At 35.6% G+C, this 24,655-nt stretch overlaps 1 protein-coding gene and 1 pseudogene across 1 annotated transcript in view; both read left to right on the top strand.

The window, feature by feature from the left end:
* Positions 1-24,655, top strand: part of GPC5 (glypican 5) — a 1,348,699-nt gene that overhangs the window by 725,841 nt on the left and 598,203 nt on the right. The window lies entirely within an intron of this gene.
* LOC115290871 lies at positions 14,311-14,514 on the top strand (annotated as a pseudogene).

The following is a 24,655-nucleotide window of genomic DNA, read 5'->3' as shown; positions in this document are numbered from 1 at the left end:
ACTTGATTTAACAATAAAGAAGGGAACATGATACAGAAATATCAAACTATCCTTTATGTACCATTTCTTTGGAAGTTAGAAGAGGATTTTCGTCAGAAAAAATTAAATGGAGAGAGGCGACCTGTGAGGATCTGTCACTGGAAAGCAGCCAGGCTGAATGGCCAGGTGATGGCAGTTGTAGAGTCCCTGAGGGTCCTAAGATCAAACCATGGGAGATGGTAGCCTGGGGGCGGGGGAGGGGGGCGATACCTATACACCTATACCTATACATCTCATCATTATTTGGAAGAATGTGATAGGTCTGGAAGATTTGCTTACGCGCTTCTGGGAAGAAAAAAGTGATGTGTGTTTTTGTCACAAGAATGATACATAAAGCAAACTAAAAATGCTAGTGAAACATAAACTTCCATGAGAAAGCAAGGGTAATAAAATATACCATGTGGCCCAGTGGTGAGTGGTATTTACATAGTTAAGAAGATATAAATTCTGACCACTGATTTAACCAAAACTGTAATAACCCTGTACGTGGTTTTGGAGGGAGTGGAAATGTTAAAAAATGTTAAACTTACTTCGTTCCTGCCATGGCAGGAAGTCGTGGGTCCATATCTGAAATTGATAACACAAATAAGAGCCAGGTAACTATATTTGAGTATGGAAAGCAGTTCCTAAAGGAAGAACTGACCTAGTCCTTTCCTTTGGAAAGCAGTGGTGGAGAAGTACCATCCAAAGAAAGGGAATGAGAATTGCTTTTTACAAAATCCTAAGTATTGGTGATTCCTTATATTCTAAGACTCAGAATCCTAACCATCTTAAAATTAAGATTCTGTATCGATGAGAGAAGGTAATGTTTACTTCTCATCCTAAGAAAAGATATGGGCATATTTTTATTTGAACTATGAATTTGGAAATGGAGCAAATCTATTTTGGGGTTTAGATTTATGCTGTCAGTATTTATATCTTTTACTTTTTAAAAAGTTATATTTTGAGAGAGTAGGTGTGCATGCACAGAAGGGAGGGGCAGAGACCGAGAAGGGAGACTCAGAATCTGAAGCAGGCTCCAGAATCCAAGCTGTCAGCACAGAGCCTGACAAACCCACGAACCATGAGATTATGACCTGAGCTTGAGTCGGACATTTAAGTGACTAAGCCACTCAGGCACCCTTATATTTTCTACTCTTAATAAAATATCCATTGTGAATAAAGTAGATATTGAACATCTGAAAAAGAAAATCTAAGATGAAGGTCCTTGATGAAAAAAATTCTGCATTATGGTGAAACCAATGTAGGCTATCTTAAATCATTCAAGAGGCTATTGGTTACTATTCCTTTATAGCTTTGTTGTGATGTCAGTCTGCTTTGAGTTTGATCATGTTATTTAGTTTCTTATGTGTAATTCAACAACAGCCATGCTTAATTTTTACCTTGTTGAGTTTCTGTACCTTCATAAGCTTCCAAAAGTTACTTTTAACTTTTCAGAGACCTAAAGTCAATATGATAATATTTTGCCCTAAGTATTACATGTTACGAAGAATTATTTGGTGGCCTTGAACTCTTGTAGGTTCCAACGGCAGGTGGATATAGTGCAAGTGACATTTATAGTCTCTCTCTCCTCCACCTCCAACTTACCCTAAGCCTTTAGAATATAAAACTATATTGAGGTGGAGTTTAATAATTACCCTTATTTACCAGCTTTTCATACTGCTATCTCTTAGGACTGATCATTATTATTAAAGTAGTTTTTCTAAGGTAAATTATTCTTAGTATTTGCCTAAGGAAAAATAAAGTAGAAATCTTACTGCTACTCTGTGGATGATGAGATCCAGAGAAGATAAGGTCTAATGTAGAAAATCTAGACCAAAGAGAAGATAGCTTTGAATATGATATGTGTTGGATTAATATTTGCCTAACTCCTCTCTCCAAAGTAAGAAGTATATAAAATATGTCTTCATATAGTTGGACTTCTTAAAATATTATAACCTGAAGTAACATATTTGCAGGCTGATTATAGAGCTGTCATGCAATTTGGGGTTTAAAAAAATTAAAGATAAGGTTGTCTGATGGTATGATGAAAAAATATCAGTATCATGAGCAAATGTCTTTAGGTCTCTAATAACACTGAAACAATTCAGTTGTTTTCTATAATATTTCTCCTTTTGATTTCAGCATATTTATTTCTGGACTCCAGCTAAGTTTTAATTTTGAGATTTCTGCTATCTGGCTATCTCATTCCCAGTATGTTAAGACTAGAATTAACTTAAATAACCATTGTACTTATTAATGATCCACTAGGTCAATTGCCTTTCCACTACTGTAGCAAACTCAAGAGAGCACTTGATAATGGGCAAAAAAAAAAAAATCAGAATACACTTAAAACTATATTAAAACATACTGCCCATTATCCCCTTAGGGCAAGGATTGTTTCAGTTACCCTGTTTTTTTTTTTTCTGCATCTGGTACAATGATGGGTGCATAGTAGATTGTTAAAATTACACGGATTATTAAAAACTAGGAAGAGAATTTTCTGTGAAACTAGAAATTAGAAAATCCTTGTTAGTGACTATATAATTCATCATTGCACTTCTAAAATAAAACTCCTTAATAAATGAGATATCCTTAAGGAAAAACAAGATAAAGAGGTGGCAAGGTGTCTTTGGAAAGCAAAGTTCCTTTACAGTGGGATAGCCCCAAATTGGAGCTATTTCTATAATTTTGGATGCATTAAATATCCACTTGAAATATCTGTTTGCTAAATAAATATCATATTAGCACCTAAGTTGTAAGGCTACTGAGGCTAAGGATTCAACCTAGTATATGGTCGCTGTTTGAGATAGGAATCTAGTTTTTAGATTCTAGTTAAATCTAGAATTTAACATTGTTTACCTTCTTTACAGGAAGCTAATTCATGATGATAATCCTAGTGTGAAGCAACTTTCCCTTTTCCATGCTTCTCCACAGTACATTTTTTCTCTTTGCTGGCAAAGAAAATTCCAAGAGCGAGTTAATCACTTATATGGCCATTAAGTGTTTCTTCCAGTGCTCCCTATTCAATCTAGTCAACAAAAATGCTAATTAGCCTTAATTGTTTAGAGAACACCTGTCGGTCCATTAATAGATAGAGAAATCCCTAGAGCATCCCTCAGGAAATAGGATATTTTAATTACCCTTGAGATGATTTTAACTCTATCATTAAGATGTAAAAAGTTTTAGAATTAAGCCAGCCTTTATCTACCATTTTAACTATCAATAGAAATATATAGATCCAGACATATATTCTTCCAGAGGGTGCTTAATCTGAAAAACAAATGCTAAGTAGAAATTTCTTAAGTGAACTCCTGGCACATATGTTGTTCTCGATGGGATGAAAACATGGTGTGAATATTTTATGATGATAAACTCCGCTGATCCAATTTGATGTGGCAGTTGGTTTTGGTTTACTTTTGATAATTTTCTGAATTGTACAAGGAAAAAAATTATTTTCGTCATCCAGTCTGATCTGTTTCAGTGGGTTCTATAGGCCCCTCCAAATAGTCAAATTATTCAAAAATTCATCTATGAAAGTAGCAAGCAGTGGATATGTGGTTGGGTGGTAGTGGTGGTGAAGTTTTATGCAGTTAAGTTAACTTCAAATAATTTCATCTTAGAGATAGTATTTTAAGGTGATTTTCATTTCCTTTTCTTCTAAAATTATATAGCCTCTCTACATCCTTAAAGTTGGAGTAAAGAAATGTCATAAGTGTCCAACTTACGAAAGCTGGTTAGGGTCAGTGATAGTTCTCATGTGGCTGGTAGATAGTTGGTTACCACTCACTAATGGAAATTCATGGGTATAGCAGACCCATCTTGCACCCCTACTTGACACAAGCTCTTGTTTTTTCTTTTCTTTTGTTTTCTTTTTAGAGGGAGAGGGAGAGAGAGAATCTTAAGCAGGCACAGAGCCTGACATGGGGCTCCCATGACCATGGGATCATGACCTGAGCCAAAAATCAAAATTCAGGTGTTCAACCAAGTCACCTAGGTGCCCCACAAATTCTTGTTTAAAAATTTTTTTTAATTTATTTTTTGAGAGACAGAGATCCAGCACAAGCAGGGTAGGGTCAGGGAGAGAAGGAGACACAGAATCCAAAGACAAGCTCCAGGCTCTGAGCTAACTGTCAGCACAGAGCCTGATGCAGGGCTCAAACCCATGAACCACGAGATCATGACCTGAGCTGAAGCTGGATGCTTAACCAGCTGAGCCATCCAGGAGCCCCTCAAATTCTTGTTTTAAATGCTATTATCTATATCTATATAGAGAATTACTTAACATGGTTAGGAAGATATCAAATATACAGAAATTTATCATGGATTTCTAGCCTGAAATACCATTAAAAATTTTTTTTTTCTGATAGAAGTTTCTCATAGCAGCGTTAAGCTTCCCTTCTATCACAAATGACAATATTGTAGGGTGTTCCTTTCTCATCGAAAGAGACCATATTAAATCTGTAATTGAAGCAGTTATCAAAACTTCCACATTTTTTTTTCCAACCATTCAAGCAAGGGTATTGAAGCTGTTTTCAAGAGAATCTTCAATTTGACCTGAAGAACTTCTTAGTATATATGAATGGTGCTCTTTCAGAAATTGCTTGAACTAAATTGAGCATTTCTATCATATCTAAATGTCAGCTGCTTTCTGTAGCTGCCATGTAATCTTTTGGGCTGTCTATCTTTAGATTATTGCTTTATTGCCACTATGGCTACAAAATGCTTTTTTACTTGGTCATCATCTCATTTCTGGGTAATGGAAGAACAATGCCTATGGCACCACATCAGAAAGCGATTTTTAAATGGTGAATCTGCTGTCCAGTGACCAACTTAAGTATGAAATCAGATGCAGAGGAGGGGAACGTCCCTGTTGTCACCAAGAACCATGTTGTGTATAAAGCAAAATTTTTAGCAATTATAAAGGCATAGCTCTTTTACTAGTTTTCAGTAATTCTCACTGAGTAAGCAACCGAATCATTGATTTGTTGAGACTTAACAATACAAACACTTATCTGATGGGACTGACGTGCCAGAGAATCTAGTTGACATCTTTAGATCAGGACACATATAGACAAAATATCAACAATTTGGGGGAATACTACTTGGTAGAAAGATAAAAGCAATAAAAATTAAGTGAAGTCAGGAATATTGAAAAATACTTAGGGAAGATTTTAAATGTACCTGATGACTTTAGAGTAGACAAACTATCTGCATAAATGCAACCAAAAAAGTTGATCAGGGACAAAAAGAAATGTTAAAATCTTCTATTTTTAGGCTTCATATCCTTGGTGATAAAGTTCACCATTTTATTTACCCCATGTCTATATTTCTGTTATAGTTTCTTCACTAGAAAATGTTGCTTTTTGATAATTAAAATAGAGGGTGCCTGGCTGGCTCGGTCAGTTAAGAGTCTGACTCTAGATTTTGACTCAGGTCATGATCTCAAGATGTGGCTCAGGTCAAATTCAAGATTGTGAGTTTGAGCCCCACATCAGGCTCTGCACTATCAGAGTGATATTCTCAAGCAAGTTGAGTTTTTTACAGTTAAATACAATGCTATTTGATTCAGTGTAGTGTCACAAATCTCCATTTTCTTCTGTTAAAAATAGGATGGGTTAATTAGCAAATTGAGAGGAACATCTTCCATAATTAAAAAGGAAAATTGTTTACTAGCAGTTTTAACTGAAATCCCCAAGTCAATCCAAATAGGATGATGTTCTTTAATTATTAGTAATGACCTTTCCTATGTTGTTACTATTCAAAGTTTACTCTGTTTTTTCTCACTTTTCTCATTGCTTTATTTTTTTCTTGAATTTATCTTAAATGCTCTCTCCTTTTTTTATATTACAATTGATAGAACAGGATAGCCATCCTCAAAGCTAAGCACATTTCTGATGTTGCTTTAAAACATGTACACACTTGAAAATTTTAAGTTAGCCCTCTTTTTTTTTTTTTTCTATATTGGATTCAGATGGAATAGCATTCTTTCTATACTGAATTTTGACCCTGACTTCTGAAATAAGGCAATGTTGATTGAACCTCTGTGATGTATCAATTTGATTTGTGAATATTGAACCAGCCCCACATCCCAGGAATAAATCCCACTTTGAGCATGGTGGATAATTCTTGCAATGTATTGTTGGATCTGGTTTGCTAATATCCTGTTGAGAATTTTTGCATCATGTTCATTAAGGAAACTGGTTGCTTACTCCTTTTCAGTGGGGTCTTTGGTTTTGGAATCAAGATAATGCTGGCTTCATAGAATGAGTTTGGAAGTTTTCCTTCCATATCTTTTTTTTTTTTTTTTTTTTTTTTTTGGAACAGCTTCTAAAGAACGAGTGTTAACTCTCCTTTAAATGTTCAGTAAAACTCCCCTGGAAAGCCTTCTAGCCCTGGACTCTTGTTGTTAGGAGCTTTTTGATTACTGAGTCAAATTCTTTATTGGTTATTGGTATGTTCAAATTTTTTTGGTTCTTCCTGTTTCAGTTTTGGTAGTTTGTTTCTAAGAATTTTCCCATTTCTTCTAGATTGCCCAATTTGTTGGCATATAATTGCTTATAATATTCTCATCATTGTTTGTGTTTCTGTGGTGGTGGTTTTGATCTCTCCTCTTTCATCCATGATTTTATTTATTTGGGTCTTTTTTTTTTTTTTAATCAACCTGGCTAGAGGTTTATCAATTTTTAAAAAAAGAACCAACTTGTGGGTTCATTGATTTGTTGTATTTGTTTTTTAATTTTGATATCATTGATTTCTGCTCTAATCTTTATCATTTCCCTTCAAATGGTGTTTTTGGGCTTTATTTGCTGTTCTTTTCCAGCTCTTTTAGGGTAAGGTTAGATTGTGTATTGGAGACCTTTCTTCCTTAGGAAGGCCTGAATTGCTATATACTTCCCACCTTTGCTGTGTCCCAGAGCTTTTGAGCTATTGTGTTTTCATTTGCATTGGCTTCTGTGTTTTTAATTTCAACTTTAAATTTGGTTAACCCATTCTTTCTTTTATTTTTTAATTAGGATATTCTTTCATCTCCAAGTATTCGTGGTCATTCCAAATTTTTTCTTGTGGTTGATTTTGAGTTTCATAGAGTTGTAGTCTGAAAATATACAAGGTATGATCTTGATTTTTCTTTTTCTTTAACTTCTTGAGGGCTGACTTATGACATAGTATGTGGACTATTCTGGAGAACATTCCATGTGCACTCAAAAAGAATAGGTATTCTGCTTTAGGATGAAATGCTCTGAAGATATCTGTTAAGTCCATCCTGTTTAGAGTGTCATTCAATGCCATTGTTTCCTTGTTGATTTTCTGCTCAGGTGATCTGCTCAGGTGATCTCTCCATTATTGTAAGTGGGGTGTTGAAGTCCCCCAGTATTATGGTATTACCATCAATAAGTTTTGTTGTTTGCAATTGATTGATGTGTTTGTGATTGCATGCTATCATTTGAGGGGCATAAATATTTACAATTGTTGGATAGACCCCTTAATTATGACATGTCATTCTTCATCTCTTGCTAAAATATTTATTTTAAAATGTAGTTTTCTGCTATAGGATGACTACTCCAGCTTTCTTTTGATGACCATTAGCATGGCAGATGGTTCTCCGTCCCCTTACTTTTCAAGTGAATCTTTTGTAAGCAGCTTATAGATAGGTCTTGTTATCTTATCCATTCTGACATCCTATGACTTTTAATTGGAGCATTCATTCCCTTGAAATTTAGAGTACTGGAAGGTATGAATTTAGTGCCATTGTGTTGCCTGTAGAGTTGGTGTTTCTGGTGATGTTCTCTGATTCTTTCTAGTCTTTGTTGCTTTTGGTCTTTTTTTGTTTTGTCTTTTTTCCACACAAAGAATCCCCCTTAAAAGTTTTTGCAGGACTAGTTTAGTGGTCACAAACTCCTTTAGTTTTTGTTTCTCTGGAAAACTCTTTCTCTCCTTCTATTCTGAATGATAGCCTTGATGGAGAAAAACATTCTTGGCTGCATATTTTTCCAATTCAGCACATTGAATATATCCTGCCTCTCCTTTCTAGCCTGCTAAATTTCTGTGGATAGATCTGCTGCAAACCAGATCTATATTCCCTTATAGGTTAAGGACTTTTTTCCATTGCTGCTTTCATGATCCTTCCCTTGTGTATTTTGGGAATTTGACAGTGATATGGCTTTAAGATGGCTGTTGTTGTTGATGTTGTTATTGTTTTAATCTAATGGTAGTTCTTTGTGCTTCTTGGGTTTTGTTGTCTTGGATTCTGATGTCCATGTCTTTCCCAGATTAGGTAAATGTTCCAATATAATCTGCTCCGATAAACCGTCTGCCCCTTTGAGTCCTGTATCGTGATCTTTTGCCTTTGCTTCCCTTCTTTCTGCTTCATAATTCTCCACAACTTTATCTCTTATATCACTGTTTGGCTGCTCTGCTTCATCCTTTCTTGCCATTGTGGCAACCGTTCAATATTGAATCTCAGTTATATCATTTTTAATTTTGTCCTGACTAGATTTTCTTGTTTTATCTCCCTAAAAAGGGATTTTTTTCAACCGCAGCTAGGATCCTTACTGTCCTGGTTCTAAATTCTTGTTAATATAGGTGTTCATTAAGCCCCTGGCTGTCATATCTTTCTATTCTTTTGGTGGGAATTCCTTCATTTTGTCATTTTGGAAGCATAAAATTAATAAAATAAAATTTAAAAAATTAAAAACAAAACAAAAAGTCAAAGGAAGCTAGATCCTAGATGTGTTTTGGTCTGCTTGTTGAAAGAAGCTTGATAGAACAGAAAAAAGGGAAAATTAAGAAAAACTTAACAATATATATATATAATAGAATAAAATAAAGAAAATAGAATAAAAATTTTAAAGAATAAAAAATTAATTTTTTTCTTTATCCAAAAAGGAAGAAAGAAAAAGAATAATTTAAGCTAAAACAAAAGCAAAGAAAACAAATGAATCAGCAAACAGAATGAAACCCACATGAAGTTACAACCGGTTTCCCCTAGAACTGAAACTATAAAGCCCTCTACAGTCTGTACACTAAGCAGGTGTAATGACTTGTACTGGTCGACCGTTTTTAGGGGATGCACTTGGAAGGCACAGTTGGGTGGGGCTTAGTGCAATAGCTTTGTTCTCCACTTCATGGTGCTGCTTAACTTTCTGGGGTGGTTTGGTGTGGTGCACATGCACCTGCTTCGGAGAGGTGGAAATGGCTTCATGCAGCTTCCTAGTCTCTTACACAGGAACTTTTCACTCTCAGTGATGTGCGATGAGGCACTTTTCCTTTGTCTCAAGCCTCTGTCCACTCCCATCTCTATCTTGACCATATCCAAGCTATCCACCTGCCAGGCAGCACCTCCTTCCAGAGTTTTATCTCAAATGGGGTTGTGTTTCAAAACCCCAAACTTCAGAGACCCCTGCAACTTGGTCTCGGCCAACTCTCTGGGGAGGGTCTTGCTGAGCAATGGCTGGATACTGGCTTGTCCTGGAAAACATTTGTGTGATTGCACAGCAGCAGAGGTTCAGAGATTATGGCAAATTACAATGCCTAGCCAGTGCCAGGTTTTGTCACACTCCAATGTCTCTGTCTCAATACCAACAAACATGGCTGCTCTCTGGGCTCCACTGGGACCTTTGCCTGTGGGGAGGGTATAGGGCCTCTACAAAATGCACTCCAAGCAGGAGAATGCTTCTCCCCATGTGGTACATGGACCCCCCCCCCCCACACACACACTGCTGCTTGCCTCTGGAGATTAGACCTTCGTCCTCACTAGAGCAGAACCAGGCACAGAGCCAGACTTCAGACTCCATGCTCAATTGTTTATAGAGCCCTGGTGATAGTGAAACCCTCTCCTTCATTCTCAATAGTTTTGGGGACCAAAGTTCTTGTTTAGTTCGCTGCAAGTGTTTTCACTCTTCTTTCTCTCCAACTACTTTTGGGGGGAATGCTTTTCTTGCACAATCATGATGCACCACTCTATCCCCCTTTGTCTTTCTTTGTCTTCTCTGCACAAAAACAGCTTCCTACCTTCCGTGGCTTTTCTCCTCCACAGTTCACCTCTCTGCACCATGTACTCAATGAATTCTGTGGCTCGAGTTATGCAGATTTTTGTGCTAATCCACAGGTCAATTTCCTACTAATCCACAGATCAGTTTCCTAGGTGTTCAAAAAGGTTTGGTGCTGATCTAGCTGCATTTTAGGAATGAGACAACCTCAGGGTCTTCATGCTGCTCTGCCATCTTAACTTCCTCTGGGAGAGGAAGTATTAAAGCACACTTCTATAGTGATATAGTGTATTTTCATAACAATTGACATAAACTTATATAATTTGTACACATGCTGTCTAAAAAAGACAATGTCATGAATTAGGTATTCTATATGTCAATAGAGATGTGTTGGGAATATGTGTTGGATAGAGGATACAATTATACTATCAAAATTGAGTTCACTTTACTTTGGGTTAATGTTTCAATATTGCTTGAGTAATAATTTAATGCTATTTTAATGTGTGTACTTACATTCATGATTTTAAATGAATCGTTTCTACATATATATTTTTTAATCATTACTTTAATGTTTTTTGAGAATTAGACATTTTCTATTAAGGCTTAACAAAGTGTATATAACTAAACTATAGGTATGTATCTTGATTCAACTTTAAGTTAGTGAAATCAAGTGTTTATGATATAGCACAAATTCCCCACTGGTAAAAAGCAAATTTCATACTATAGTTGGCAAGTCTAATACTCCTCATATGGAAGCATTTTCCTGTCTTTGCCTCCATGATGTCTCAAATCGCTAACCTTAAACTCTTTGTGGTTGTTCTCTCCTGCATTTTCTTATATCTTCCTAGTTATATAAATATCTACCTTTGGCTTATGTAAGACTTTAATGTTTCCTGTTATGATTACTCATTGTAGTATTTAAGAAAACATTCCATTCCTAATATCTTGTAGAATGGAATTGATGTGTACTGAGAACTCTCCTCATGAGCTTTTAATGAGCTCAGGTGACACAGCAGCACACTTTAGTTTGTGCCTGGTCTTTTTGTTAACCATTGTATACAAATAAAAGGCCTTGTTTCTTTTACTTTATCGATGTCAATAAATCACTGTATGGCTGTTTCCTCTAAATGTGCATTTTACATATCTGCATTCTTGTATATATTTTAAAACACCATTAATTTTTATAACATCTTGATGTACTCACATACTGTACATATACCTAAAGTATGAATTCAGTGGTTTTGATTATAGTCACAAAGTTGTATAACTATTAATTTTAGATCATTATCATCACCCATTCACCAAAAATGCATATCCACTGCTGTCTCTTCCTAGCACTAGGCAACCACTACAAGTACTTTACTGTCTCTATAAATTTGTCTATTCTTGCCATGTCTATGTGAAGTCATATATGTGGTCTTTATTAATTAGCCTTTTTGACTTAATGTATTTTTTGTCTTTTTGATTATAGCTACTTTTGTGGGTGTGAAGGATTAACTCATGGTGGTTTTGATTTGCATTTCCTTGAAGCTAATGATGTTGAACATCTTCTCATGTATTGGCTATTTGTATATCTTCTTTAAAGAATTCTCCTCAGATTCTTTGCCAATTTTAAATTTGTCCATTACCAGATACAGGATTAACAAATGTTTTCTCCCATGCATAGATTATTTTCATCTTCTTAATGGCATTCTTTGAAGCACAAGTTTCTGATTTTGATGTCCCGTTTATCTATTTTTCTTTCTATTGCTTGTGTTTTCAATGTCTTACTAAAAACAATTAGGATTTATATCCCAGCTTTTAACTTTTGTATATGGTGTGAGGTAGGAATCAAGTTTCATTATTTTGCATATGGATATCCAGTACCATATGTTGAAAAGATTCTTGAAATATGTTAGCAAAAGTTGAAAGTTCAACTGATAACAAATGTGAGATTTTATGTATAGACTCACAGTTCTAGTCCATCTTTTATGTCCAGTACCATGGTCTTGATTACCATAGCTTTTCAGTAAATCTTGAAATTGGGAAGTAGGAGTCCTCCAACTTTGTTCTTTTATTTCAAGATTGTTTTGGCTTTTCTGGGTTCCTTGAATGTGTATATGATTTTTAGGATCAGCTTGTCAATTTCTGCCAAGAAACTGCCGTTTTGATATGGATTTGTTGAATCCATAGTGCAATTTGGGAAGTATTGCCATCTTACCAGTAAGATCTTCAGATTCAGGAATGTGAATGTCTATTTACTTAGGTCCATAATTTCATTAAGTCTCTGTAGTAAAACTTCTTGATAGTGTGGAAATTCAATGAATTATCTTCCATTACAATCGACTTATCATTAACAAACAATCCATAGTATTATATGGTCTTCTGGTATCACAATACACAATTAAACAATTCTTGGTTAGTATGTATCCCTATTTGCAAAGAAATAGGAATTGGCTCTTATGTTTAAGTACAAAATATACTGTTTCAGACTTTATGTTCATTATTTAGAAAGATACAATCAAGCAGAAGAAACAATGGATCAAATATCCAAGAAAAATTAGATAAAATCTATATCCAACTTTAATAATAGTTTAGGGAATTATAATAAGAGATTCATTATATTTCAGTGACCATCCAGACTGGATTTCCACCCACCAAAGATTTGCTTTCTTACATTTCAAGGTTGATTATATCAATTTGCATTTGGCTTTAATCTTTTTAAACTTTATCATATTTCATTTTCTAAAATCGGCATTGATGTATTCTAAGGTTATCTATGTAAGATAAACAGCTTATTGTTTTTACATCCAATGATTTAAAATACTTTGTTAATGTATTTTATTTTAGCTTTCTTATATTAAAAATCCTTGTCACAATAATGATAGGACACCTGCCTGACATAATGTCTCTGTGATACAGCAAAATTCTGCCTATAAGAATGTCTGGAAATACTGTGCTACTGATAGTATAGATGGTAATTAGTTTATCAAATTCATAAGATAGGATATAAAAAGCATTACTAGAAGACTAAAGAATTTGATCTCTTTATCTCAGCTTTGGAAAGAAAAGATCTTTGGACATTACCAAATAGTGTCCTGTTTTTTTGTTTTCTTTCCCCCTTTAAAAACTATTTCCAGTTGTCATACACATTCATTTGTGTATTTGTAACTGTCCCTGATTTCAAGTACATGGACTCCGAAGCCAATAGTCAACCTTTAAGAGTAATGTTGACCCTGGGAATACAATTAATTCCTATTCATCAGCATTAAAAGAAGCTTGAATTCCTGACATTTTATCTGAGTCTGATACCTCATGGTTTTTCTCCCCATTTTCCAAACATCAGTAGTCATCAGTTGTACTTAGCATATTTATATTCTAGGACCACCATAAGAAACTACCTTATGCTGGACAGCTTAAAATAGAAATTCATTTTATCATAGTTCTGAAGCCTAGAAGTCCAAGATCAAGGTATTACAAGGGCAGATACTTCTAGGGCTTCTCTGGCTCAAAGACTACAGCTTTCTCACTGTGTCTTAACATGGATTTTTCTTTGTGCATACACTTCCCTGGTGTATCTCTTCATGTAAAAACACCAGTCATAATGACCTGTGGCCTGACTTAATGTCTCCTTGAAGGCACTATCTCCAAGGGCACTCACATTGGGGGTTTTGGCTTCAACATAAGTTTGGGGGAACATGGTTCAGTCCATAACACATATATTAGGGATTGAATGTTTTGTCACTGTCCAGAAAATTTTCTTTTGTCTGACAAAAGCTTTCAAATCTTGGTTTACGAGCCTCCATCGGCTCTTAGGTATGAGAAATCATCTTTAAGAGTTCTGTCAAATTTGATTCCACTCCAAAATGATTGGTATTAGAACCAATGAAAGGAGATGAACACAAGTTTTGGAGACAAGAAATAGTTGCCTGATGAGAGGGGAATTACTTAAGCATAGGTTGTCCATGAAAAATTATTATAGAAAGAAATTGTTGGGACGTGTCAAAGGATTCAAACGGAGTGCCTCAGGGAGCTGGAGGTTTCAACAAAATTGAGATAACAGTGTTCTTGGTGTTGAAAAACTTAGGACCTTGCTAATAGAAAATTAGACAATTAGTCTCAGATTTCAGAGTGTAGTAGTCCATGGCAATGGTAGTTCAGGGAATGGGATAATAAATTGTTGAAGTTCATTCTGGGTAAAAACTGGAATCTCTCAGTTCTTTGGCATATTGCTTAAATACTGCATTCAATTGTTCTCGGAATGTCGAAGACTACACTGCTTTAGTGAAAACCTTGCTATGTCTTTTTACATTCTGAAAATCAGATCGCTTCTCGGCCTTTTGGCTAAGATCAAGTGTAGCATTCTGAAAACCAGAAATAATTTACCAGTGAGTTTTGAAGTTGTCCCTTCCGCATAGAAAATGTACATATGTCTTTGAGTTTTCTGTCCTGTTTTCATCCAAAAGTTGAACAGTATTAATCACATGGGGAGAAAAAAAATTCTGAAGTACTCTTGAGTTTAAGTCAAAAAATTTTTGAGGCTTATCTACTAGCTCTTGAAGGGACAATTTCATCTTGACAACTAATAATTTCTGAACTCAAATGCATGAATGATAGAAGCTATTCTAGCCAAAGCAAGAATATAAATATCAGAAGTCCATTCTGCTCAAGCCTTCTCACCACACCTAATATTAAATCTAGCTTTCTTCAAGACAACATTTGACATCAAATGACCATAGTTAGCCCTAAGTTAACCTTTCAGACCAGCTCTAATGTGTATCCCTTTCTGAATCGACATGCATAGAACAGAACCTTTTTCTCAAATTACTGGACTTTGGTTTTGGTCTTCTAGTTTTTTTATAGTCATTTTCTAATATCTATAGAATCATTTCATTAATTTTTTCCCCTGGGACACTCTAAAAAAAAAAAAATGATCTCAGGTTAGAAACTTCAAGGAGTATTTTCACATTACAGAGAAACTCCTCCAAAGCCTATATTTAGTTTCACCTAAACTGTTATTGATCTCTTTAAGGGGCATATCAAAGTATTCAGAAAATTCATTAGTACTTACACTCATCCTTGTGAGATAAACAAGGCAGCATATACAAAGATGATGAAGTATAAGCTTTTGATTCAGAGAGTAGACCAAACAAAAGCATCTACTAAAGTTTTCTTGCCCAATAATCTGCTAAGTCCATGTTAGTATATTCAAAACTGTAAATGATAAAAGATCTTTAGGATTCTAGGTGTTAAGCTTAATTTCTAACTATTCTCAATATTTATCCCAAATTCTATAAAATATTCAGTATTCTTCTGTGTTTTGTGTACAGTGCAAATTTTCCAGATTTTTTTCCAACAAAATCTTTTTACAGTTTAAAACTTAATATTCCTCCCCCCAAAAAACGTAAAATTACCCTTATCTCTGCTTTTAAGCCTTATATTAGAAGTGATTCTTTGCACAGTTTATATTTATCTTAGCCACAATCTGACCTGCTGTTGATAGTGATTTCACCTTAATTTCTATTGTGTCTCTCAAAATACATTCCTCACAGACATTGCGTATCCATATACTTTGAGCCAAAGTTGTACTTTGCATTTTTACTTTCTGTTTGAATCATTTTGGGGCTTGATATTTGTTAGATGACCCACTTCTCTAATATCTAGCTGTGAATTCACCTCTTAGAGGACATCTCCACACTGAAAATTAAGTGGTCTGTAAGAAATCTTCTGTTGAGAATCTGGATTACAGTGAAGCCAAAGTGAAAACAGACCACGTAGATTATTGCAGTAGTATAGGAAAGAGATGAGAGTTGCTTGGGCTAGGTCATTGTCCGTGGAAATGGGGGGTGGGGGTGGGGAGGAAAGGATCTAAGATACACTTTAGAGGTTGATACCATAGAATTAATAAGATAGATATAGTGGGGAGGGTAGGAGGCATCAATGTTGACACCACACTTTCAACTTGACTCATTTTACGGATGGTAATATGATTTGTTGAGGTATGGAGAAGCTTGGTAGATGAATAGATTTGTGTGATAGTGAAAATAGTTCTGTAAATTTTTTTCCCCAAGATAAACTTTAGTCATCCTGACAGAGTAGAAAGTAAAATTCAAGGGAGGGGAGTCAGGATTAGAAGTATAAACTGGACAATCTGTAGATCATTTCAAAGCCTTGAGAGGAAATCTATGCACTTAGAGTGTAAAGAGATGGTGCCATCTCCTAGCTTTATTGGTCCCTATAATTAGGGTGCTACTGAGAAGAATCTAGCAAAGAGAGCTGAGAAATGATGGGAGAGATAAGAAAATCCATGAATCTGTCAATGTTGGGGAAATTAGGGGTTCCAGGTAGGAGTTATTAACTTTCATAAGGGCTGACTGATAGTTTATAGTTCTTTATTTGAACTTCAGGATCTAGTATAACTTTAAACTCACTGTCACTCCTCATTGACCAAAAGGTTGGTGAAGGGAATAATTTGTGAAGATACCCATCCAGGGTATGTACCGTGCATTCTTTTCAGTACCTCAACACTGTTTCTTTCTTTCTTTTTTTTTTTTTTTTACTAATAGTTTATTGCCAAGTTGGTTTCCATATAACACCCAGTGCTCTTCCCCACAAGTGCCCCCCTCCATGACCATCACCCTAAAACCCCATTCCTCCTCCCTCTTCAGCCCTCAGTTTGTTTTCAGTATTCAAGAGTCTCTCATGATTTGCCTCCCACCCTCTGCCTAACTTTCTCCCCACCCCCAACTACCCATGGTCCCTTGTTAGACCTATGAGTGAAAACATATGGTATCTGTCCTTCTCTGCCTGACTTATTTCACTTAGCATGACACCCTCGAGGTCCATCCGCATTGCTACAAATGGCCAGATTTCATTCTTTCTCATTGCCATGTAATACTCTGGTATGTGTGTGTGTGTATGTGTGTGTATGTATATATATATACACACACCACCTCTTCTTAATCCATTCATCAGGTGATGGAGATAGATATAGGCTCTTTCCATGATTTGGCTATTGCTGAAAGTGCTGCCATGATCATTGGGGAACATCTGCCCCTATGCATCAGCACTTCTGTATCCCTTGGGTAGATCCCCAGCAGTGCTATTGCTGGGTCATAGGGGAGTTCTATAGATAGTTGTTTTGAGGAACCTCCACACTGCTTTCAGAGTGGCTGCACCAGTTTACATTCCCACCAACAGTGTAGGAGGGTGCCCGTTTCTCCACACCCTCGCCAGCATCTATAGTCTCTTGATTTGTTCATTTTAGCTACTCTGACTGGTGTGAGGTGGTATCTCAGTGTGGTTTTGATTTGTGTTTCCCTGATGATGAGTGATGTTGAGCATCATTTCATGTGCCTGTAGGCCATCTGGATGTCCTCTTTGGAGAAGTGTCTGTTTATGTCTTCTGCGCATTTATTCACTGGATTATTTGTGTGGAGTTTGGGGAGTTCCTTGTATATTTTCGATACTAGCCCTTTATCTGATATGCTGTTTGCCAGTATCTTTTCCCATTCTGTTGGTTACCTGTTAGTTTCTTTGACTGTTTCCTTTGCAGTGCAGAAGATTTTTATCTTGATGAGGTCCCTGTAGTTCCTTTTTGTTCTTGATTCCCTTTGGGGATGTGTCGAGTAGGAAATTGCTGCATTTGAGGTCATGGAGGCTGTTACCTGCTTTCTCCTCTAGGGTTGTGATGCTTTCCTGTCTCACATTCAGGTCCTTCATTCATTTTGAGATTATTTTTGTGTATGGTGTAAGAGAGTGGTCTAGTTTCATTCTTCATGTTGCTGTCCAGTTCTCCCAGTGCCACCTGTTAAAGAGGCAGTCTTTTTTCCATTGGATTCTCTTTCCTGCTTTGTTAAAGATTCATTGGCCATACATTTGTGGGTTCAGTTCCAAGCTCTCTATTCTATTCCATTGATCCATGTGTCTGGTTTTGTGCCAATACCATACTGTCTTGATGATGACAGCTTTGTAGTATAGGCTAAAGTCTAGGATTGTGATGCCTTCTGTTTGGGTTTTCTTCTTCAATATTACTTTGGCTATTTGGGGTTTATTGTGGTTCCATATGAATTTCAGGATAGTTCTACCGTTGAGAAAAATGCTGGTGCAATTTTGATTGGGATTGCATTGAATGTGTAGATTGCTTTGGGTAATAATGACATTTTAACAAGGTTTATTCTTCTAATCCATGAGCATACAATGTTTTTCCATTTCTTGATGTCTTCTTCAATTTCTTTCATAAGTTTCTATAGTTTTTATCATACAGATCTTTCCATCTTTGGTTAGGTTTATTCCTAGATACTTTATGGTTTTTCATGTAATTGTGAATGGGATCAGTTTCTTCATTTATCTTTTTGTTGCTTCATTATTGGTGTATAAAAATGCAACCGAGTTTTGTACATTGATTTTTATATGGTTTTATTTTTAATCAGACCATCAGAAAGTAAAACTGAAATTCTGAATCTCATAATAGTGAATTTTTCTAAATTTCATCTTGGTATTAAAACATTTGGCCTGCTTCAGGAAATAGAGCACAATGAAATATCATAGTTGTTACCCAATTATTAGCTGATGTGGACCAGTTATTTGATACTTAAATAAAATCTACTATAATCCATATTTTACATTCTGTGAACTTAATAAATTTTTTCAAGTTTACAACAGGTTCTTAATGACTTAAAATTTTATTGTCTAGCCCAGCTCCAAATCTTTTTCTTATTTGCTTGCATTTCACCTTCCTTAGGGTTTTACTAAAATAGGGAACATTAGAATTCAGTTTTCCTTGTTTTCATTTTCTGCATTTCTAAAACACCCACATAATGCATTTATACATGTAAAATATTTTCCTTTAAAGCTGGAATGTCACTGTATAACTTTGTAAAAACAAAATATATTGCATATTGTCATTCTGGTTAAGTCTGCTCAGTTTCTCTCTTGGGAGCTTCTTGGATACTTTCTAAAACCATAATCCCTAAAGAATTGAGTCATTACCACCTACGGGTCTTGGAAGTTACTGTGGTCTTTTTCCAGAATGTAATCACTCCAGATAAATGCAGAGTTCAACTTCCTTTCACTGAGAACTCTGCTAAAAGAACATGTCCATAACTACCTCATGTGAATTAGCTTCCTTATCCTACCTGATTTCTTTTTATTTGTAGTATTTACCCCCACTTGATGATATATCTACTTGATTCTCTCCCTACTCCAATGCTCTCTCAAGAACAAGTTGAGTAGAAACTTAATTTGCTCCATTCACTAATAAATTCCTAATGCCCAGGGTATTACCTACCTAGTCTATGGTAGGTACTAAGTAATAGGGGGATGGAATGAATGAAAGAATGAATAAACTTGTCTGAATTTGTTTCTTCATTAGTAGGAGATAATATCTGCTTAATTAAGGTATATGGATATTTCAGTCAAATGATGTAAATGATGTATTTTATGTTTCAATAACTATAAAGTTTGATATAGATATCTAAATCTAGTATCTTAATATTGCAAATGCATAGCCAGAAATACATTGGATTATTAATTTGCTATAAAAATAATTTGTTAATACCACATATCAGATCCACAAAGCCAACGATCCTAGCCTCACTAAAGTTGCTTTCGGGGTGTGTAGTCAGGATCTCTGTTTTACTTTTATTAATTGTGGTAACATGTTTGTGGAATATATCCCTTTTTTGCTTGGGTTTTAATATATTTTTTGTGAATGTTTTAAGTGAGCATTTGTGTTTGAATATCCTTATAAAAATAATAGGTCTTCCATTGTACAATTTATTTTCTTTAGAACAAAGGTGAGAAATAGTTCTCATTTACAATAAAAGTATAATTAGTCATAAAATAATTGAATCAACTATGATCACCCCACTGATTGCAATATTAAGATTGTATATGGGTAAGAGTTACTAATAAAAATAACTTTCACTTTTGAAAGTTATTTTATACTGTATGTTACTTTACATGTCCTAAATACTAGGAAAAATTAGGTTTAAAAGGTAGTTTAAATTTGAGGCTTTTGTATTTGATTTGTATCTGCACTGGCTTGCTGTTTAGAGAGCTCTGATATACTGTGATCTATAAAAACATAGATAAATTTATTGAACTCATTCATTAGGATAATGTGTCTGCTGACATCAGTGAGAGAGATGGCGTTGGGAGGGAGAATCTCTGTTGCTTATCCGCGTCCGTTCCTTGTCGGAAAGTCGGGTAGAAAGATGGATTCCTGCATGTAAGCCACGTCACTCGTGGTGACCAACCATCCTGCCAACACCGTTTCCACATTGGAGACTTGGATGGAGGTGGGGGAACGCATCATGGGTTGTTCTTTTTTTAAATACTTTCTGGAAAAGCAACTATAACTTATGCTAGAGTTGGAGGATTAGCTCTTCACATTTAAAAATAACTACTTAACTAAAAACCCAGAGATGAACCTGGAAACAAGGTAGACTCCAGTTTTTGAATTCTCTTTTGTCTTTTTGTTTTTTTTAATGCTTTTTGTTTTCATTTTTGAGAGAGAGAGACAGTGCGATCAGGGGAGGGTCAGAGAGAGGGAGACACAGAATCTGAAGCAGGCTCCAGGCTCTGAGCTAGCTGTCAGCACAGAGCCCGACGTGGGGCTCGAACCCACGAACTGCGAGATCATTACCTGAGCCAAAGCTGGACGCTTAACTGACTGAGCCACCCAGGCGCCCCTCTTTTGTCTTTTAAATGTATTAGATTTTTCTGTTAGTTTGTTTTAGACCTAGTGTCATATTTTTCAACTTTTTATAAGAGTTTTCAACATTGTTTTTTAAATTGGTTCGTCTTAATTATAAGAGATTTGGTATACTAATTTTTTTCATTAAACACTTAAAAATCTCCAATGGTGATGAGTACATTCTCAGTGATGTATGAAATGAGTATTTCTTTCCTTTTTTTTTTTTTTTTTTTTTTGCCATGCTGGATCATGATTCTCCCTTAAGGATGGGTTTTCCCTGGGTGGGATTTTTATAGATGAGCAGTGTGCTTAGACTCGTGTATGATATCATGCAAAACAAAACTATTACAATATATCATCTAAGTCCTATACTGTGACTTAATTTGTCTTTGTCTTAAAGACCTAATACTGTAGTTCTGAAATTGAAGGCCACTTCTTTTGAGAATTGTTTTTAGTTATAAATCTGTTGAATATTTGTAGCTTACAGGCCATTTGTGTGTGTGTGTGTGTGTGTGTGTGTGTGTGTGTGTGTGTGTGTAAACTCTCATTTGTTCCTCATGAGAACCCATGTAGAAGCTATTATTTGGATATTATGAGTAAATTAAGACTTAGATGATCTAAGTCACTAGCAAGTCGTAGATTTTGGTATATTTAACACTTTAACACTATGTGTATGAATCACATAGAAGATAGTACATTTGGTGACAATATATATTTTTTCCTCTTTAATCCTAACATTCCTGTTGTCTCTTTTACCTACCTTAAGCAAGTATAAATTGGTTATTTCAAGGTAAATAGGAATACTTTAATAGTATTTAGTACAACATAGTCTATGAAACATTTACCACTCTTTACAGGTTTATTGCAATATTATATACTACATAGAAGGCAATCATAAATTCATAAGATAAAGCAAGCCATGTAAATTAAGTAATCTGGTGAGTAATTATTCATGAAATACACTGTTATTCAGAAAGACGTTTGTTTTACCTTTCTATGTATAATTACGATGTAATAGAATATAAGGCTTTTTGTAAAGACCACTTAGCTCCATTTGAACAGTTTCTATTTATCAATACTCTGGTTTTCCCCCACAGAATAATTTGAAAGCAGCGTTTATCCAGAATGTGTGTGTGTGTGTGTGTGTGTGTGTGTGTGTGTGTGTGTGTGTGTGTGTGTTTTCCATCTAAATTGTTTGGTATATTCATTAACCTTTGATATGTACTCTGAGGATACAGATGTGCAATATTAGCACATTTATAATCCAAATGGACAGATGGGACACATAAACATGTTAAATAACTAAGAAGAGCTGAGTTACCAGGATGTTTGGGACTCAGATAATAGACAAACTGCCAGGCTAAGTCCTATCTCCTAGACAACCTAAACAAATCCTCAAGAGATGATGGTGAAAGAGGGGGAATGTAAGGGGAAGTTCTGTCGAATGCCTTAATAGGTTGGTGGGACATGAAATTGAGGAGTTGCAGTGGGTAGACAATAAAGGTCGAATTTTTAGGTTCATAGCTTGAGGGGTTGGGAGGGCTGGCCAGCAATATCTTGGAAAAGGTAGGATGGTGTGCCAACAGGTTAGGCTTAAAATTTTGATCTAGTAGCAGACAATGTTTGAAAGTTCAGATACATGAAAGCAATCTGATAGTAATAGATAAAGAAGATTGTGTATGTGTGTGTGTATAGAACAGAATATATATGTGTGTATGTGTGTGTGTATGTATGTATGTGTGTATATATATATATATATATATATATATATATACACACATACATAACAGAATATTACTCAGCCACAAAAAAGAATGAAATCTTGCCATTTGCAATGATATGGATGGAGCTAGAGAGTATTATGCTAAGTGAAACAAGTCAGAGAAAGACCAATCCAATATGATTTCATTCATGTGGAACTTAAGAAACAAAAAAATGAACACATGGGGGGCAGGGGATAAGAGACAAACCAAAAAACACACTTTTTACTACACAGGACAAACTGAGGGTTGCTGGAGGGGAGGTGGGAGGGGAGATGGGTTAAATGGGTGATGGGCATTAAGAAAGACACTTGTGATGGGCACTGGATGTTGTCTGTAAGTGATGAATCACTAAATTCTATATCTGAGACCAATTATTATACTGTACGTAAACTAACTGGAATTTAATAAAAACATGGAGCAAGAAGAAAATCTGATAGTCAACTGTAAGAACCTAGTTATAGGAGTTAAAGCTTGGAGCTCTGGAGTCATACGGGCTGTGCTCCCAACCCACTTTCACATTTTCATGTAGCATGACCTTGAGCAAGTTACTTAACTTTTGCAGTCTATTTTCTCTTCTGTAAAATGGTGATACTACCTCCTACCTAGGGTTGTGGTAGGACTAAATAAGAGAATCTATGTAAAGACAGTAGGAACTCAATAAAAAAATTAGTTCTGAATTCACCAGGAGGGTAGAAGAGAAGGCTAGGGCTCCATTCTGCATGTCACAAAGTAGTGGTTGAACACAGCCATGAGGAGATAGGGATTCTGTCAGAAAACTCACGTTTTCCTGTGGCTGAAGGTGCTGTCACTCAGTGGGAGGCTGCTTGATCAAACTTCCCCCGCCCCCCCCCCCCCCCCCCCCCGGATTAGAGAGAACTATGGCAGAGTTCATGTTTTTAAGTTTCACCAAATGATAAAATTTGGAAATATGATGCTTGCTTTAAACTGATATTACAGAAGCTGGTACAAAGGGATGTGAGCAACTTAAATGTTATCTTCATGCCACATCTCTTAAGCCACAATTCAATAGACCTGTTCCTTAGATTTCTTCTGTGTGGTGGTCCTCAATGTAATGTCCAATTCGCTCCATACAAACAGAAGACCGAGCTGGCCAAGAATCTCTATGTAGGTTTATTCTGATATTTTCCTGTTGTTACTTTCCTTTACCTATCAATTAGTATTGAGGGATGGCCAGATGGGAGCTTGTCTAAATACATTGGAGACTACTAAAATTTTTTAGGAGGGAATACTGAAAGGACAAATGCAATGTTTTAAGATCTTTTGGATGGTGGCAGAATAAAGAAAGTCACTCAGGTATCTGTATTGGTTATTTTAATTCATTCTGTTTCATCAGCATCTTATTTGAATTGAACAAAATATTATCTAAGAACTATAGAAGTCAAATGTGTGCATACTGGAAACTAGCATAGTAGAAGTGTTACCCATTTATCTTCTTGAAGTTCTACTACAATGACTCTGGGTATTTGTCAAACATGATAAATACAGTTAAGGCAATCATATTTTATGTAATTGAATATTTTAAACAAGAAATCAGTAACTAACAAACACATAATTCTAAAGGTCAATGGATAACAAATTCTTCTGCATTCATAGGAGTATATCTATTTTTCTTCTGACAAATGGTAATTGTAAGTTGTAAGGTAGCTTCATAAACAATTGAAAGGAATTCACTGATACATGTCAGCCAATGAAATGGCAAGCTAAAGATAATAATGTAAAGCATGTATATGTGTGCTCTACAACAGATGTCCCACTTTGTGTTGATCTGTGTATGTGTTCACAGGTACTACCTCAGGCAGAGTTTTACTCCTAATATGGGCAACTGCCATATGCCCATTTTAATATTAGCCTTCAAATAAATGAAGATTGGTTTGAAAGAAACTCCCATTAATGAAACTTATAATCGTGCTCACAGCTGACAGCTGTCACTGAATGTGTACGAAGGTCCTCAAGAGAATAATGCTCTTTATACCATGTGTCTTGACCAGAATTCACTTCCACTTTACCCTTCCTTACATCCATAAAGAGGCTGTATATTTAAAGATCCTGGCATAGTAGAACTCGTGCAAGTTGTAGGCAATGCGGTGGAACAGCTCATCAGAAATAACTTGTACCTTCACTACTTTTGTTCTCTCTACTTCAGGATTATCATTTTTGACAAATAAAAATGACTATAACTTATTGTC

Source organism: Suricata suricatta, chromosome 4 (genome assembly GCF_006229205.1).
Source record: "Suricata suricatta isolate VVHF042 chromosome 4, meerkat_22Aug2017_6uvM2_HiC, whole genome shotgun sequence".
Lineage (NCBI taxonomy): Eukaryota > Metazoa > Chordata > Mammalia > Carnivora > Herpestidae > Suricata > Suricata suricatta.
The sequence above is the reverse complement of the archived record's forward strand: the minus strand, read 5'-3'. Positions and strand labels throughout refer to the sequence as shown.